The sequence below is a fragment of the Panthera onca genome, chromosome C1, assembly GCF_046562875.1.
Source record: "Panthera onca isolate mPanOnc1 chromosome C1, mPanOnc1 haplotype 2, whole genome shotgun sequence".
Taxonomy (NCBI): Eukaryota; Metazoa; Chordata; class Mammalia; order Carnivora; family Felidae; genus Panthera; species Panthera onca.
In genome coordinates, this window is record NC_138346.1 from 178,371,771 (window position 1) to 178,389,110 (window position 17,340).

Genomic DNA, 17,340 nt, shown 5'->3' on the forward strand with positions numbered 1-17,340 from the left:
TGATTAGCCCCAGAGCCCTTACTCATGTTTACATTTTTAAAAATTACATCCTATTTGATACAGTCAAAAGAATACATGCAAATATGTGTACCTAATAAAGCGTAGCAAAATGAACATCCATGAGTTTCTGGAACCCCTGTTCTTTTTCTGCTTAGCATTCTCTGCTTTTCTGTACGTAGTTTCATCACACATATTTATCCATAAACAGTGCATTGTTTAGTTTTGCTTGGTTTAAAACTTTATAAAAATAGTATCGTACAGTATGTGGTCTTTGCAATTGTTCCACATAATATTATGTTTTTAGGATTTTATCCTTATTATGGTATGTGGCTGTCATTCGTTTTCACTACTGTGTAATATTACATTGTGTGAATAATCCAAACTTTAATCATTTTCCTGTTGGTGGACATTTTGGTTGTGTCGGTTTCCTGCCAGTTCATGGTGCTGCTGTGAACGTGTGTCTTTATGTGTCTTTCTAGGCCAGTGGAAGAGTTTCACTAGAATGTGTGCCTAGAAATGGAATTGCTGGGTCAGGGAATGGGAGATAGTGCCAGGTTGTTTTCAACAGTCCTTCTATCAATTTACACTTCCACTGGCAATACCAGGCCCCCCTGCTTTTCAGAAGTTCATGTTATGCCACTTTACTTTTACAAAAGACTTTATGTTAGTACCCGTTTTCGCTAACCAGAAGAAATCGGAAGACGATTTTCACTTTTATTTTTTAAAAAAGCTAAAATAATCACCTCACGCCAGTCAGAGTGGCTAAAATGAACAAATCAGGAGACTATAGATGCTGGAGAGGATGTGGAGAAACGGGAACCCTCTTGCACTGTTGGTGGGAATGCAAACTGGTGCAGCCGCTCTGGAAAACAGTGTGGAGGTTCCTCAGAAAATTAAAAATAGACCTACCCTATGACCCAGCAATAGCACTGCTAGGAATTTACCCAAGGGATACAGGAGTACTGATGCATAGGGGCACTTGTACCCCAATGTTTATAGCAGCACTCTCAACAATAGCCAAATGATGGAAAGAGCCTAAATGTCCATCAGCTGACGAATGGATAAAGAAATTGTGGTTTATTTACACAATGGAGTACTACATGGCAATGAGAAAGAATGAAATATGGCCCTTTGTAGCAACGTGGATGGAACTGGAGAGTGTGATGCTAAGTGAAATAAGCCATACAGAGAAAGATAGATACCATATGTTTTCACTCTTATGTGGATCCTGAGAAACTTAACAGAAACCCATGGGGAGGGGAAGGAAAAAAAAAAGAGGTTAGAGTGGAAGAGAGCCAAAGCATAAGAAACTCTTAAAAACTGAGAACAAAATGAGGGTTGATGGGGGGTGGGAGGGAGGGGAGGGTGGGTAGTGGGTATTGAGGAGGGCACCTTTTGGGATGAGCACTGGGTGTTGTATGGAAACCAATTTGACAATAAATTTCATATATTGAAAAAATAAAAAAATAAAAATAAAAATAAAAAAGCCAAAAAACCATTCAGGGTTTGTTTTGCAGCAAGCCATTATATGGGCAGCATGCGCCCCAAGCAGCCCACATGGCATGGCCACGCTCCTTCCCTGGGACCACACTCAGCGTCTCAGCATCCAGCGCATGGCTTTGAACTGTGTCTGTGAGCATCTGTGTTTTATCTCCATTTATTTTGTACATCTGTTAGCGGAAGGTGTCCTAAGGTACCAGAAAAACCTAAGAGAGTTTATTTTTTGAGTCTGGAAACCCTCAAAATATTTTTCTATTCATGGTAATTGCTTCTTCACTTTATGCCATTTGGGCTTACAGAAGTCTTCACAGGAATGCTCTATTTTTGCATAGCAGGGGAAACCTGTGTATAGAAGTTCTGTTGTTCCACACCCTCAAAAACACTGCACCACTTTGTCAGTCTGGTGGGTGTGAAAGGGTATCGGGTGGTATTCTTAATTTTCATTTAGCTGATTACTAATGATTACTAGTACCTTTTCATAGTTTGTGGGCCATTCACGTTTTCTCTTCTATGAAATGCCTTTAGTGTCCTTCCCCATTTTTCTATTGGCTGTTTGCTTTTTTCTTTATTAGTTTATAGGAATTCTGGATACTTTCTGCCAGCTTAGGACTTGTAATGTCTCCTTTTTGACGGTGTTTTTCTTGAGCAGAAAGTCTTAATTGTAATGAGTTGAATTTATTAGTCTTTCTTTTCATTGCTTTTATCTTTTGTGTCTGTTACAATAAATCCTTCTCTACCTAGATGTTGAAAGTAAATCATCTTGTATCATAATGAGAGGATTTATTTTCAAGTTTTTCAAGTTTTAAAGTTTAACTCTCATTTAAGGTTTTAATCCAGTGGAAGTAGTTAGGGTGTATGGTGTGAGGTAGGGACTCAATTTAATATTTTTCCATGTGGATAACCATTTGTTGAATTGCCCATCCTTTCTCCAGTGATCTGCAGTGCCATCTGTAATATATCAGTTTCTTACATTTGAGTCTGTTTCTAGGCACTTTTGTTCTATCAGTCAACTTTTCTATCCTTGGACCAATATCATACTAACTTAATTACTATCGTTTTTGTAAGAAGTCTTTGCTAATCTAATGGAAAAGTCCATCCCCCCCCCCCCCCACTCCCACTCCAGTCTCTTTTAATGTTCCTCTACTGTTGTTGGGACTTTAACCCTAGCCCTTCCATTTTTATTTTAGAATCAATTTTAAAATTTCCACGAAAGGGGTGCTGGGTGGCTCGGTTAAACATCCAGCTTCAGCTCAGGTCATGACCTCATGGTTTGTGAGCTCGAGCCCTGCATCGGGCTCTGTGCTGACAGCTCAGAGCCTGGAGCCTGCTTCCGATTCTGTGTCTCCCTCTGTCTCTGCCCCTCCCCTGCTTGTGCTTTGTCTCTGTGTGTGTATGTCTCTTTCTCTCAAAAATAAACATTTAAAATAAAAATTTAACATTTAAATTTAACATTTAAAATAAAAAAATTTTAATTTCCATGAAAAAAATCTTGTGATTTTGATTGGCATTCCGTTTACTCTATAGATCAATTTGGGGAAATGGATCTCTTTATGATATTAATTATTCCTGTCTGTAAACATGGTCTTTGTTAATGATTTTCTGCAAGGTTTTATACGTTTTCCATACATGTTTTACATATATTTCTTTTAAATATTTATTCATAGGTTTCTTTTATTCTTTGTTGATAATTTTAATTAGATCTCTTTATAAATTACCTTTTTTTCCTGGTGAATAGGAATATAATTGCTGTTTTGTATATTGATCTTATAACCAGCCATCTTAACAAGTTCTTCTGTTATTTCTGTTAATTTTTGATGTAGATTCTTTTGGTATTTCTATATAGATTTTAATATATGTGAGTAATGATAATTTTATTTATTCCTTTTCCGTCTTTATACTTTCTCTTTTATCTCTTGGAAAAGAAACAATGATAGTGGACCTCCTTGTTTTACTGCTGATTTTAAATGCGTCTAACATTTTATTATTGGTATAATGCTTTCTGTAGGATAACTGTAGATACCTTCTACAAGATGAAAAGCATTTCTTTTTTTTTTAATGGATTTTATTTTTTTAGAGAAGTTTTAGGTTCACAGAAAAATTGAGCAGAAAGTACAGAGAGTTTCCATGTATCCCCTTCCTTCCCCAGCCCCCTGACTATCAACATCCTGGACTCGAATGTGCGTTTGTTACAATCAGTGAACCTACACTGACACATTATTATCATCCAAAGTTCATAGTTTACATTAGGGTTTACTCTTGGTGTTGTACATATGTGAGTTTGGCAAAGGTATAATGACATGTATCCACCATTATATCATACAGAATGGTTTCACTGCCCTAAAAATTCTCTGTGCTATATTTATTTCTCCCTATCCCTTAACTCCAGGCAACCAGTAATCTCCATAATTTTCCCTTTTTGCAGAATGTCATACAGTTGAAATCATAAGATGTAGCCTTTTTCAGATTGGCTTCTTTCATGTAGCAATATGTATTTTAAGGTTCCTGTATGTCTTTTCATGATTTGATAACTCATTTCTTTTTAGAAGTCAATACTATTCCACTGTCTGGATATATACCATAATTTATTTATCTACTGAAAGACGTTTTGGTTACTTCCAAGTTTTGGCAATTATGAATGAAGTTTCTGTAAACATACAGTGCAGGTTTTTGGGTGGACCTACGTTTTCAACTCTTTTGGGTAAATACCAAGGAGTGCAGTTTCTAGATTATATGGTAAGTGTATGTTTAGTTTTATAACAAACTGCCAAACTCTCTCCCTGAGTGGCTATACCATTTTGCGTTCCCATCAACAATGAATGAGAGTTCCTGTTGCTCCACATTCTCTCCAGCATTTGGTGTTGTCAGTGTTTGGGATTTTAGCCATTCTAATAGAATGGTAGTAGTGGTAGTGGTAGTGTAGTGGTATTTCCTTATTGTCTTAATTTGCAATTCCCTAATGGTATATGATGTGGAACATCTTTTCATTTGCTTCTATGCCATCTATATATCTTCTTTGGTGAGCTGTCTGTTCAGACCTTTTCCCCATTTTTTAACCAGGTTGGTTGTTTTCTTATTGTTTAGTTTTAAGAGTTCTTTGTATATTTTGGATAATTGTCCTTTATCAGATATGTCTTTTGCAAATATTTCTTAGTCTTTGGATTGTCTTCTTGTTTTCTTGACAGTGTCTTTTGCAAAGCAGGAATTTTTAATTTTAATGAAGTCCAATTTGTTAATCATTTCTTTCATGGATCATGCCTTTGGTGTTGTATCCAACCCAAAGTTGTCAAGATTTTCTCGTATATTGTATTCTAGGAATTGTATAGTTTTTCATTTTATACTTAGGTCTGTTATCTGTTTATAGTTAATTTGGGTGAAGAATGTGAGGTGTGTGTCTAGATTTTTTTGGTTTTGTGGACGTCTGGTTGCTCTAGCACTATTTTTTGAAAAGACTACCTTTTAACCATTGTATTACCCTTTTTCCTTTGTCAAAGATCAGTTCATTTTATTTATGGGAGTCTATTTCTGAGCACTTTATTCTTTTCCATTGATCTATTTGTCTGCTCTTTCACCAGTGTCACACAGTCTTGATTACTGTATTGATATAGTAAGTCTTGAAGTCAAGTAGTGTCAGTCTTCCAACTTTGTACAGAAGTCTTCTCCTTCTGTATTATTTTTGCTCTTCTGTAGATTTTGCCTCTCTGTATAAACTTTCATATCAGTTTGTCAGTATTCATAAAGCTGGATTTAAATTGGGATTTTGTTGAATCTGTAGTTTAAGTTGGGAAGAACTGGCTCCCTGACAGTGTTGAATCTTGTTATACATAAACGGAATATCTCTCCATTTATTTAATTCTTTGATTTCTTTCATCTCTCTCTCTCTCTCTCTCTCTCTCTCTCTCTCACACACACACACACACACACACACACACACACACACACACAAACTGTGTAGTTTTTCTTATAGATCTTGTACTTATTTTGTTAGGTTTATATGTAAGCATTTCATTTTCAGGGTGTATGTGTGTGGTGATGTAGATATTATTGTGTTTTCAGTGTTAGTTCCATCTGTTCATCACTGGCACATAAGAAAGTGATTGACGTTTGCCTATTAACCTTGTATCCCTGTAACCTTGCAATAGTCACTTATTAGTTCCAATAGTTTTTTGTTGGTTCTTTTGGATTTTCTGCATTGTCGTGTCATCTGCAAAAAAAGATTTCATTTCTTAATTTCTGATCTCTTCTTTTTATTTTCTTTTCTTGTCTTACTTCATTAGCTAGGACTTTCAGTGTGATGTTGAAAAAGGAAAGAAGGAGGACATCCTTGTCTTATTCAAGGCATTCATTTTTATTTCTAATTTGACAAGAATTTTAGAAAATATGAGCATTGAATTTTATCAGATGGCCTTTCTGAATCCATTGAGGTTCTCATATGTATATATATGTATAGTTTACTTCAATTTGTAAATATGATGAGTAAAATTTCTAGATTTTTCTGTTAAATCATTTTTCTGTTAGATCAGTCTTACAATTCTTAGGATCCACCTTTCTCTACTTGATTATGGTGTACTTTTTTTTTTCTATTATTAAATTCAGGATTTTACATCTTTATTCATGAGTGACACTTGCCTGTAGTTCTATTTTTGCATACTTTTCTCATTTTGGTATCTTTTTTTTTTTTTTTTTTTTTGGCTTCATAGAATGAGTTGGGGAGTGTTCCTCTTTTTTCCTATTCCTTGAAAAGTTTGTATAGGATTGTAATGATATGTTCTTCAAATATTTGGCAAAACTTGCCTGTAAAACTGTCTTGAGTCTGGAGTTATCTTTGTGGGAAAATTTTAAACTACTGTTCCAGTCACCTCAATTAGCATAGAACTAGTAAGGCTTTCTATTTCTTCTGAAGTCAGTCCCCCCACCCCCGGAATTTGCCTATTTTGTGTATGTTTTCAAATTTATTGGCATAAAATTGGTCATAGTGTTCTCTTTTATTTTATGGTCTTTGCTGGATCAGTAGTTATGTCTCCCTTTTTATTCCTAACATTATTCTTTTTTTTTTGTGCCTGCTCTTTTTTTTTCTTGATTCATTTCACCAGAAGTTTGTCTCTGTTGTTAGTCTTTTCAAGAGCTAATTCCTGGCTTTGTTGATTCTTTCTATTGTGTCTTTGTTTTCTACTTTATTAATTTCTGCTTTTGTATTTATCTTTTTCCTTTCATGTTTTTGTATAGTTTATTTTGCTGCCCTTTTTCTAATTTCTCAAATGGGTCGCCTAGCACGTTAATTTTTCAGACTTTCTCTTTTTCTAGTATAATCATTTGCAAAATAAATTCCTTTTAATACTACTTTTACTGCATCTCAGAATTTTATATGTAATGTTGGTATTATTGTTGAGCTCTGAATAAGTATTTTTAATATCCATTATGATGCTTTGATTTACCCAGTGAGCCTTAATTTTCCAAACATAGGGGAATATTTTCCCTTTTTGTTATTGACTTCTAATTTGATTTCAGTGTAGTTGGAGAATATTTCTTTATAAAATATCAACCATTATGACTTATGAAGCAGTTTTTTATAAGTGTTCCATATGTACTTGAGAAGAATGTGCACGTTTTATTTTCACTCAACAGATCAACATTTTGATAGCCTTGCTAATTTTTTCTTTGTGAGACCTATTAATAATTGAGAGAAAGGTGTTGCCATCTCCCACCAAGTTGGTAGGCTCCGCATTTCAATCAATATTTGCAACAAAATTAGGTCCCTAGAAGTTTAAAACCTTAATCATTTAGAGAACTCTACTCCTAATAATTTTTTAAGTTCTACTTTATCTAATATTAATATGGCCATTACAGCTTTGTTTTGGGTAGCATTTGCATGATCTAGGTTTTTCAATCCTCAAACTTAGCTTTTTCATGTGCTTATGCTTTAAGTATGTTTATTGTAATTAGCAAATAGTGGAAGCTGTGGTTTGCTTCTTCAGTTCATTTGGGCGTATTCTCTTTTAATTAGAGCTTTGTCTGCTCTCAATTATTGTGATTACTAATGTATGTAGATATGTTGCTGGTATCTTACATTTTGCTTCTACCTCTGCTTTTTCTATGCTAACTTTTTGGTTCGTTTTGGGCTTAATTTTTGTTGTTTGTTTTGTTTTGCTTTTTCGATCGATTAAGAGAGGGTTTGTTTGTTTTGTTTTGTTTTTTGTTTTTTTTTTTTTTTTTACTCTTTATTACCTTTCTCCCTCTGCTGGTTTGGAAGTTATATACTCTAATTCTTTTGTTTTAGTGATTACCTTAGAATTTCCATCATTCATTCTTCACCTAAGGGAGCCTAAAGTGAATACCTTAATCCCTTCCCCAGTAACAGAAGGACCTCAGAACACTACCTCTAATTACTCCATCCAAGTTTATATCCAGTTGTCATACAGTATTCTCTTTCTGTCCTGGTTTCAATGCCACAAATTAGAGAACGTTATTATTTTGTAAGACAATGTTTGTTTAGCTCCACCTCCATATTTACCTGTTTACACATTTATTTGCCCATGATTATTAATTCTTGAACATTTTAGACCCTCCTTCTGCAATCCTTTTACTTCTTCCTGAAGTTCATCCTTTAGAGGTTCCTTAGTAAGTTCCTTAGAGGTTCCTTAGAGGTCCTTAGAGGTTCCTTGAGTAAGTCTCTCTTCCCCTCTCATTTGTTTATCCGAAAATGTCTTTTCTTTCACCATTGTTTTGAAAGATAGTTTTTGAAGTGCCCCATTCTGGATTGACAGTTACTTCCTGTCAGCATTTTGAATACATGATTCCATTGCCTCTGGTTCCCATTCTGTCGTAGAGAAGCCTGTTGATAGAATCGTCATTCTTTCGTGGGTTTATCTATATTTTTTCTCTATTGCTTTTATGATCTTGTACTTTGGTGCTCTGCATTTTCACTACTCTGTGAGTAGGTGTGACCTTGTTTTAATTTTTTCCCCCAGCTCTGGAAAATTCTCAGCCATTGTCTCTTGAAATATTGCTTCTTTTCCATTCTTTCCTCTTTGCCTTTGAGGCTTTGATTAAAGGTATCCATGCCTTCTTCTTCTGGCCTCCACACCTCTTATTTTCCAAGCTGTACATTTCCTTGGTCTGAATTCCTGAAATTTCTTCAGCTCTTCCAGTTCAGCTGTGTCTGATCTGCTGTTTCACCCATTTCAGTTTTTAAACATTTATGTCAACAATTATATTTTTAATTTCTAAAAATTCTACCTGATCCTTCCCAAATCTCATTGGTTGTTTTTGACTCCGTCTTATTACTTGCTCATATTTTGTGATTCCAGCCTTTATTTCTTTCAACATTTCACCCATAGCAGTTTATATGCACAGTCTGATAGTTTTAAACTGTGAAATCTTTGGAGGGAGCATCTAATTTTGTGCTTCTTTGTCTCCTAAGTTCTCCCTGTGCTTGTCCCCTAGTTGCTGGGTAATTTTGAGTGTGAGGCCATGTAGTTGGTCTTTGTCTCTGGGCACGCTTGAGGCGTGAGTTGACCTGCTTTCCTCTCTGGAAGATTAGTGTTTGCATTTGCCAGAAGCCAGGGAGCACTCAGAATCAGGTCACTCCAAACTCCAGCCAGACCCCAAGCTCAGTCTAGGAGTCAAAGGTCCCCAACCCTGCTGCTGTCCTGATGTTAACGGGACAGCTCCGCCCCTTATCTGTCTAGTCTGAGCTCATGGCTTCTTGCTTTTGTGTCTCCCCGAGCCTCTGAGAGTCTTCTTACCTTCTAGGATACAAACAACTCAACAAAAACTCTTTTATGCATAATCTGGTTCTTTGCCTGGAAGCAAAACCTCAGTTTCCTCATCTGTAAAATGTTCACCGATACGAAGAAGAAGAAAGAAGAGCTGCCCCACAAGTCGTTGTAGGAATCATAGGAAATCATATATGGCAAAGCACCATAAAAATGTTATTTGAAGTATAACCACCATATGTTGTTGATCTTTTACGGTGCTGAGTGCTTTACATGCATTATTTCATTTAATCCTCCGGCAGATCTGGTTCTGTCATCACCTCCATTTTACAAAGGAGGAAGTTGATGTTTTAAGTGGTTAAGGTTCATTTGCATCACTGTTATTATCATTGTGTTGTTGTTGGAGGAGAAGGAAGTGAGAGTACCTGTGGGTGTCCTAGGGTCTAAGGGAGCTGGGTAGGCCACCCGCCTGTTGGTTGAGAGGCAGTGTGGTGTGGTGGGAAGTTACGCAGCGCAGCTCGGACTCAGGAGGAAGGGTGGCGTTGTGGCTCCGACAGGTTTCTGCTGGGTGATCTTGAGCCAGCTCAGCTCGTGGTCTGGGGTGCTGGCTCATCCCTTAGAAGCAGAGGGGTGAGCTGTGGGTGCAGGAGTGTGTTTCAGTACATCGTGAGTCACTGCAGAGGTGTGGCTCTGAGTGTTTCACTGGGAGAGTTGCACTTCTCAGATGTTGCCAGGTTCCTTGTCTGTCTCATCTCTGTGGCCGGTGGAATTCTTGGTGCCCTGTTTTCTGCCGGCTTCTTAGCTCCTTGAGTGGCAATGCTTAAAGTCATGGATTCTGCTTGGCTCTTTGTCACCTGGCAAGGGCCTGGTGCACCGGTGTTCAGCAGACGCTGCTTCCGGGAATGGACAATGGCTCTTCTCTACTGCATCATGCAGGGACCCCACCCACATCTACAGCGTCTTCATGAGCCTCTGCTCGTTCATCTCTGGCAAGCTCCCTCCCTCCCCCCGCATTGTGTTCCGGCATCATCTTACCTTCGATCTGTCATGTTGCCCTTATAATCACCCTGGCACTTGTCATTCCTAGCGGATAGATCTTCTGGTTTGGCGAGTATCTGTAACCCGTTTGCCCTCTGAGTGCCACACACTCTGTTCCTGTGTGACATGGAAAAGGGCTCTGGAACTAGTCAGCCCTGGACCCACGCTGTGGCTTCTACAGTTGCTGGCTCTGCGGACAATAAATATAAACTCTGGGAGCCTCTGTCTCTCTAGCTTTGAAAAGGGGGTAATGAGGCCGGCCACCCAGGAGTGTGGAGAGATGTGCATGCTGTAGGTTCATGGTCAGGGTGAGTTCCCTCCAGTTTCCCTAGCTGGCCTTTGGCCCTGCTATTGGCCAACATGTTCCACCTGACCAGAACACTCTGGCTCACAGGGGCCTAAGTTCCTTTGGTTCCACTCCTTAGGATGACTGCTCCATGGGTTGCTGGGCCCATCAGCCCCTGCCAAGCCCAGCATGTTCTGAGGCTTCCCGTGTATGAGCCCAGCCCCCACCCCAGGCCCTTTGCTCTGTTCTTGACTGGCTGGGAGGCAGCTGCCAGCCAACTGTTTACCTTGGGAGTGCGATCGCCTCTCCTGCAGCATTTGCCAGCCATGGAGCGAGGGCAGATTTATGAACTTGGTCACACAGAAACTATTTAAGGCCCTGGTTGGCCAACAATAATGTAAAGACATACAGTACTTGTTTGAAAAAAGATTGCATTTAGGTGCCCACACTCTGGTCTGATTTACAGCGTAGGCTGACGATCCAATTAGCAGTCACAGTCGTCTTTCAGCTGAAATCCAGCGCCTTCCAGGATTATGCAGACTTTCCAGGGTCTGTGCTATGATGAAATTATAGCTGGAGGCTTGTAAAGTTGCACACCATTTATAAATGCAGTATATTCTTAACTGTTTTGCTGCTCAGCTTACCTGCAAGCCTAGAGCCCCTGTGGCCTAGCTGCTTGTTAAAGTGACCCTAGGAGATTATTAGAAAGGGGGACCTGGTTTCAATCCTGGCTCTCTACTACTTGCTGTGTGACCTTGGGCAAGTGGTTTAGCCTCTCTGAGCCGAACTCCTTCATCTATAACTTGACTAGGGTGGCAGAGTGGGACTTGGGAAGAGTTAAGTAGATAGCTCTGCCTTGTGGGAATCAAACAGATGAGCAAGGGCAATAGGGAGCCCATCACAGTTCTAGCACATAGGAGGTGCTCAGTGATGGCATGCACGTTCAGGCTCTTGAAAGAACCACACTTCTGGCATGGGGCTGGCCTCTTCTCTGGTACTCTGCCTGGCTGCCTGAAGCCGGATGGGGCAGGAGCAGAGGCAGACGTGGGAGTGGAGAGCAGAGTGTAATATACCACCTGTGGTCCTTCGGGCAGCAGGGCCTGGAGTCCTAAATTCACGAGCCTGTCGGGGTGGCTGCTGCAGGGGCTGAGATGGGCTGGAGCTGGGCTTGCCGGTGGAGGTTGAGCAAAGGGAGAGACTCACAGGGGCCTCAAGACCAGGACCCTGTGCCTCATTAAGGCAGTTGGGCTTGACCCTGAGGACAAGGAGAGCAACACAGTGAGAGGATGGATGGGAGGGGCAGGCCTGGCAGCCAGATACCAGTCAGAGCCTGCCAGTCATCATCCCAACCTGAAGTGGCATGGCAGGATCAGGGCAAGGCCAGAGCAGATGGAGGGATCTTTAGAAAGACAATCGCCAGGGCTGAGGGATTGACAAGCAGTCAAGGGAGAAGTCCTTGGTGAGGGCAGGGACCCAGAGTCCATCTGTCTCAGAGAGTCCCAAGTTCTGGGCCAGTTCTGGGATTGAATGCGTGACGAGGCAGGGTTGTGACTTTGTGGTCTTTGGGGCTCCGAGGTCCTCTTTCCAGTCAGCAGCCCCAGTGCCTGTCCATTCTGTGCCAAGTTGGGCTCTGAGAGGGATTGGCACAGCCAAAAAAGATTTAGTCTCTGCCCCTAGAGAAGCCAAGGTCTGAAAAGACAGGGTTTATACAAATGGCAGAGGCCAGCAAAGCCTACTGCATTATGGGTTACCATTTCTACGAAGCCCCCGGGTTCAAGACTAGAACGTTTTCTAGGCTCTTCTAACTGTGCGTCTGAGTCTTCTCTCAGCTGTGGCACACACTTAACCAGGTTGGGCTTTGTGCCTCTCAGCTTTTTGGTTTCTGGGACAGCACAGACGAGTCCAGGATTGTGCTCCGTTTACCTACAGGCCTTGTTGGCTCTGTGACAAATTCTAGGTGGCCTAGAGTCCTACAGAGTCCTAGGCCTACAGAGTCCTGAACTGCACAAGTTAATTGGCTCATCCCAGGGGAGGATGGGCATTCGTTTGCTCACTCATTCGGCCTTTGCCAAGAGTTCCTCTGGGCCCGGCTCTGGGTTGGTGCTGAGCACCACAACACGAATGGAACACCCTTCTCAACCTTGCCCTGAGTCTTGGCGGGTGGAAGCCAGGCAACTGGAACAAAGGGAGTAGACGTGCAGATTGGCCCAAGTGGTGGGAGTTTGCCAGGAAGAGAAGGAGGGACAGTGTGAGCTAAGGACGGTCATGTTCTAGGACTGACTGGGAGTCTGCTGGGGCCAGAGTATAGGGCCTGGGGTGAAGAGCAGCAGATGGGGACTAGAAAGGTCTCGCAGGGCTGGGTCACACAGAGGAGCTGGGACACGATCTTGGAGATCCAGAGGAGTGATACCATCAGCTTTCAAAAGATCGCTTTGATAGTGTCAGAGCAGTGACTTAACCCCAGGGGATGGCGCACGGTATGACACTCAGCCTGCCTCCGGGGTCATTAATCTACCTTCTCTACATTGGACCCTTTGAATGTGTCCCCCTGCCCCACAGCCCCACCCATGTGCTGTTCCATTTCCTGAGCCCAGGCTCCCGGCACATTGTTTACACATGTGTGCTTTTGACCGTGTGCCCTTCTGCCTGACAAGCATTGCCCACTGCAGGGCCTCATCCCTCATCATCTAGAGCCCTGTTCCCAGTCTAATTAGTGGCTCCATCCTGCTTTGATTGGGGCTCTCCTAAAGACATTTGATTGGCAGTAACTGGAGTCAAGCATAAGCTCATGCGGAAAGGCAGATTCTTTACGTGTTTTCTTCTGTTCTGTTAACAATGACTTCAGAGGGGCATATGGAACAGATAAGAGATTATTTAGAAATCAGAAATTTGCAAGAGACTGGAAAGAACTTGATAAAAACCGTTTAGGTACTATAACGTGCTTCATTTGAAAAAGATACATATTTACCTAGTCTGTCTGATTTTACAGGAAGTGAATTGGGAGAGACATTCAGAAATGTAATTGGAGTGACAAGATATTTCATGGTAGCTGCTTGTCGGTGCCACGCACCCATGCAATCTGCATGAACTTTGTCTATCTCAAAGCATACCTGATGGGGTCACAGGCTCTGCTCTTCCCAGGCTGGCCTCTGCCACAGGGTGTGATGCCTCTGCCTCTGGAAGCCCACTGGTGCCCCCCCCCCCCCCCCCCCCGCCAATCCCTTTCCTCCAGGACCCCAAGAGGCTTTCTGAACTCTTCCTCACTTCCTTACATCTAGTGCATCACCAAGTGCTGATGACCCGGCCTCCTAGACCTTTCTCCCAAGCCAGGCTGCTTGAGTCAAATCCCAACAGCAACTACTTTCTCTGGGCAAGTTAACGAATGCTCTGTGCTTCAGTTTCTTCATCTGTAAAACGGATGATGGTGATGCCCACCGCTGAAGCTGATCTGAGGACGCAGGCATGGCCAAACGGATACAATTTGTTTCTGGTCCCAGCCCTGGCCTGCGGGATCACCCTGGGGTCTGGGGAAGTGAGTGGGTGTGCTGTGCACAAAGCTTGCTGAGCCCCAGGCTGCTGGCTCTGAGGGTGGCTGGCTGTGAGTGCTGGGTGAACACGGTCTGTAGCTTAGCATTCTCCTCCCAGAGCCGGGAGTGAATTCTTCGCCTCATTTTGACTAAGTGCTGCTCCCCGATGTGCCTGGTGTTGAGGAGCTGAGTGGTTTTGTTCCTTAAACCTCTCCTGAAGCTCGTCCCTGGGGCCACAGTGCTGCAGCCTACACGCACACACGTGCTTGCAGTAAACCTGCACGTGGCCAGGGGAGCCATGCCCTGTCTCTTTCAACAGCCTTCAAAGCCACAGAAAAGGTCTGGGGTAGAGGAACTAAGGAACCAGGGTGGCCCAGGAGCCTCTCTTGTCCTAACACACTGCTTTGTAGGGAAGGGAATGGAGTCACCTGAATGGAGAGGAGGGGTGGCCAGGCTTTAGACCTGAAAGTCCCTGTGGAACTTTCTGGAACATGCCAGCTCTGTGGGTTGCTGAGCCTAGAGAAGCCACTCAGTGGGCAGCACGCATGTCTGCCCAGAGAGAGAGCTTCAGGGCCCTGGGAGCTGCCAGTCCTTCTCAGATCCCCAGGTCTTCTGCCCTTCTTATGAGGTCTTATCCATTCTGCACCTCAGAGAATGTCCCCTTCAAGCCTCATAGGCCCTGATGGAACCTGAGAGGATGACACAGTGTCCTTCATTGGTGGCTTCAGCAGGACCAGAAGGAATGTCAGGGTGGGGAGCCCTCCTGAACCCCCGAGGCAGTGGTTCTTAGGTTCTTAGTGTCCCTCAGTTTCTCAGAAGTGGCCAGTGAGGCCCGATGACAGGTCAGAATTGGTGGGGCCTGTGTCACTGCCTCCCTGAGGTGACGCCTCACCATCTAACCCCACACTCTTCTCCCGGTGACCCTGTTGCCCACCACTCAGGTTCAAACCTGAGTCCAAATCAGCATCAGAAGAGGAAATTTGCCTGAACAAGCTGCTTGATAAGTCCTTTGGTGCCAGACTTGAGTCAAGTCCTGGCCCCTCCTCAGATTTGCTCTGTGACCTTGCGCAGGTCGCTTCACCTCTCTGAGCTTTGGTTCTCTAATTTTATAAGCTAACGTATGTAAAGGGCTTGGCCCCTACTGCCTGTCACTACCTCAGTTGCCCAAACATTACCTCATAGGGCTGTGGTGGGATTGATGGGGTCCTCTGGACACCCCAAAGAAAGGGCTAGGGTTCAAGTCCCACTCACCAGGTGACCTCAGATGATTGTCCTAGGTCTTTGTGCCTCAGTTTATTCATCTGTTTAAAGGACATTGTCATGCTTGTCCTCCCTTCCTTGACTTTGGAATGCTCAGATGGGATTTCCTTTTTTTTTTTTTAATGTTTATTTTTGAGAGAGAGTACATGCAGGGGAGGGACAGAGAAGGAGAGAGAGAGAGAGAGAGAGAGTGTGTCCCAAGCAGGCTCCGAGCTGACAGCACAGAGCCCGATGTGGGACTCCAGTTCATGAGCCATGAGATAATGACCTGAGCCAAAGTCAGATGCTTAATCAACTGAGCCACCCAGGCACCCCATCAGATGGGATTTCAAGTGTGAAAGTCTCACAGGGCATGTAATGGAAGGGGCTGCAATAAGGTGGGGTGTGGGTTAGAGAATGCAGGGTGGAGTCTTGAGGTCTCATGGGTTCAGGATGGCATTCTCTGCACCGAGAAGTGGCCCTGGCAGGGGATCCTGGAGCCAGACTTTGGAGAGGTCTAGTGTCCTCTTTACTGTTTAGGAACACCCAGGGAGGCTGTCAAGGCTGACACTACACTGTCTTAGTGGGCCCTGTCTCCCAGATCATTGGCCAGACCCAGCAAAACAGGCTCACTCATCTCTCTAGACCCCTTTGGCTATCTTTCCCCTTGCCCAGTCTGCTCCAGCCATGCTGGCCTCCTTGCCCTGCTTTCTTTCCTGCCTCAGGGCCTTTGCATTGGCTCTTCCCCCTACCTGGGATTCTTTGTCCCGAGAGCTCAGTGTGCCTTGCACCTTCTCATCCTTGAGGTCTTGTCTCAAATGCCACCTCTTCAGAGAGGCTTTCCCTGACCGTCTCTTCCCTACCACAGCACTCCCATCACATCACAGGGCCAAGTGCTTTTGCCCACTGCACTCACATGGTCTGACATTATCTTATTGGTTCGCTTTCTTGGTTGTTATCTGTGTCACCCCACTAGCATGTGAGCTACGAAGGGCAGAGGCCATGTAGTGTCTTGTTCACCACTGTGTCACCAGCAGCTGTGACAAGGGTACCCAGCATCTTGTAGGCACTTAACATTGGATGGGTAATGGATGGGTGAGCGTGTAGATGCATGAGTCATGGTTGGATGGAAAGGTGGTAGATGGATAGGAAAAGGCTACCTCGGGTGGGGGGCACTATCTCAGCAGGTGTGTAAGCCAAGGGAATGGTTCCTGGCAAGGAGCCATGGAGTAGTTTCCTATCCTGGGGGAGGGTTGGGTGAGGTGACCCCACAAGTCCTTCCAGCCCTGGCTGTGCTTTCTTGGTGTCCTCTGGATCTGAAGCACAACCTGTGTTCATCAAGGCTCCCAAGGGTGGGACTGACTACAGCTGCCTGACCGGCCACTGCGGGCCAGCTAGGTAAGGTGAAGTATCTTAGGAAGGCAGAGAAGGTTGGTGGTCTCCTTCCTCAGCCTATGGAATCTGCTCAAATAACGGCTCTGTATTGCTTTGTCTGAGCCCTGCCACTAGTTGAGGACTTGAACAAGTTACTTATTGCCTCTAAGCTCAGTTTTTTTGTGTGTGAGATAGAAATAACAGTAGTACTTACCCTCCAGGGGGTATTATTTGTTTAAAAGGTCTGATTAAATAAATGGCAGCTTCCTTCTTTTCTGTCACTGAGGTGGTTCGTCTCTGCCTGCCCAACTCCTCCCTCCAGGGTTGATGATAAGACTAAAAATAGGAAAAGGCTTGTAGAGATAGTCCCACAAGGGGCTGTGGCCTTGGTGTGGCCGGATCCTCCTCTGGGCCCTCAGCCTCCAAGTGGGGAGGCATCCCTGGAAATGAGCCAAGCCTGCAGAGGAGAGGAGGGAGGCAGGGAGGGAATGTTTCTATTAGGCCACGGGAATGTTTGCTTTTCTTCTCCAAGAACTGGTTGTGGTCATGTAAATCACCCTGGAGGAAAATCAGAGGGTCCCCAAATGCATCTGTTGGTTTTTATATTAAAAAAAAAAAAGAGAGAGAGAGAAAGAAAGAAAGACAAAGACAACAATCTTTGTGG

The 17,340-nt window shown here is 43.2% G+C and overlaps 1 protein-coding gene across 2 annotated transcripts in view; it reads left to right on the forward strand.

Moving 5' to 3' along the window:
- GLIS1 (GLIS family zinc finger 1) overlaps window positions 1-17,340 on the forward strand; it is a 228,921-nt gene that overhangs the window by 166,710 nt on the left and 44,871 nt on the right. The gene's annotated exons all lie outside the window — the stretch shown is intronic.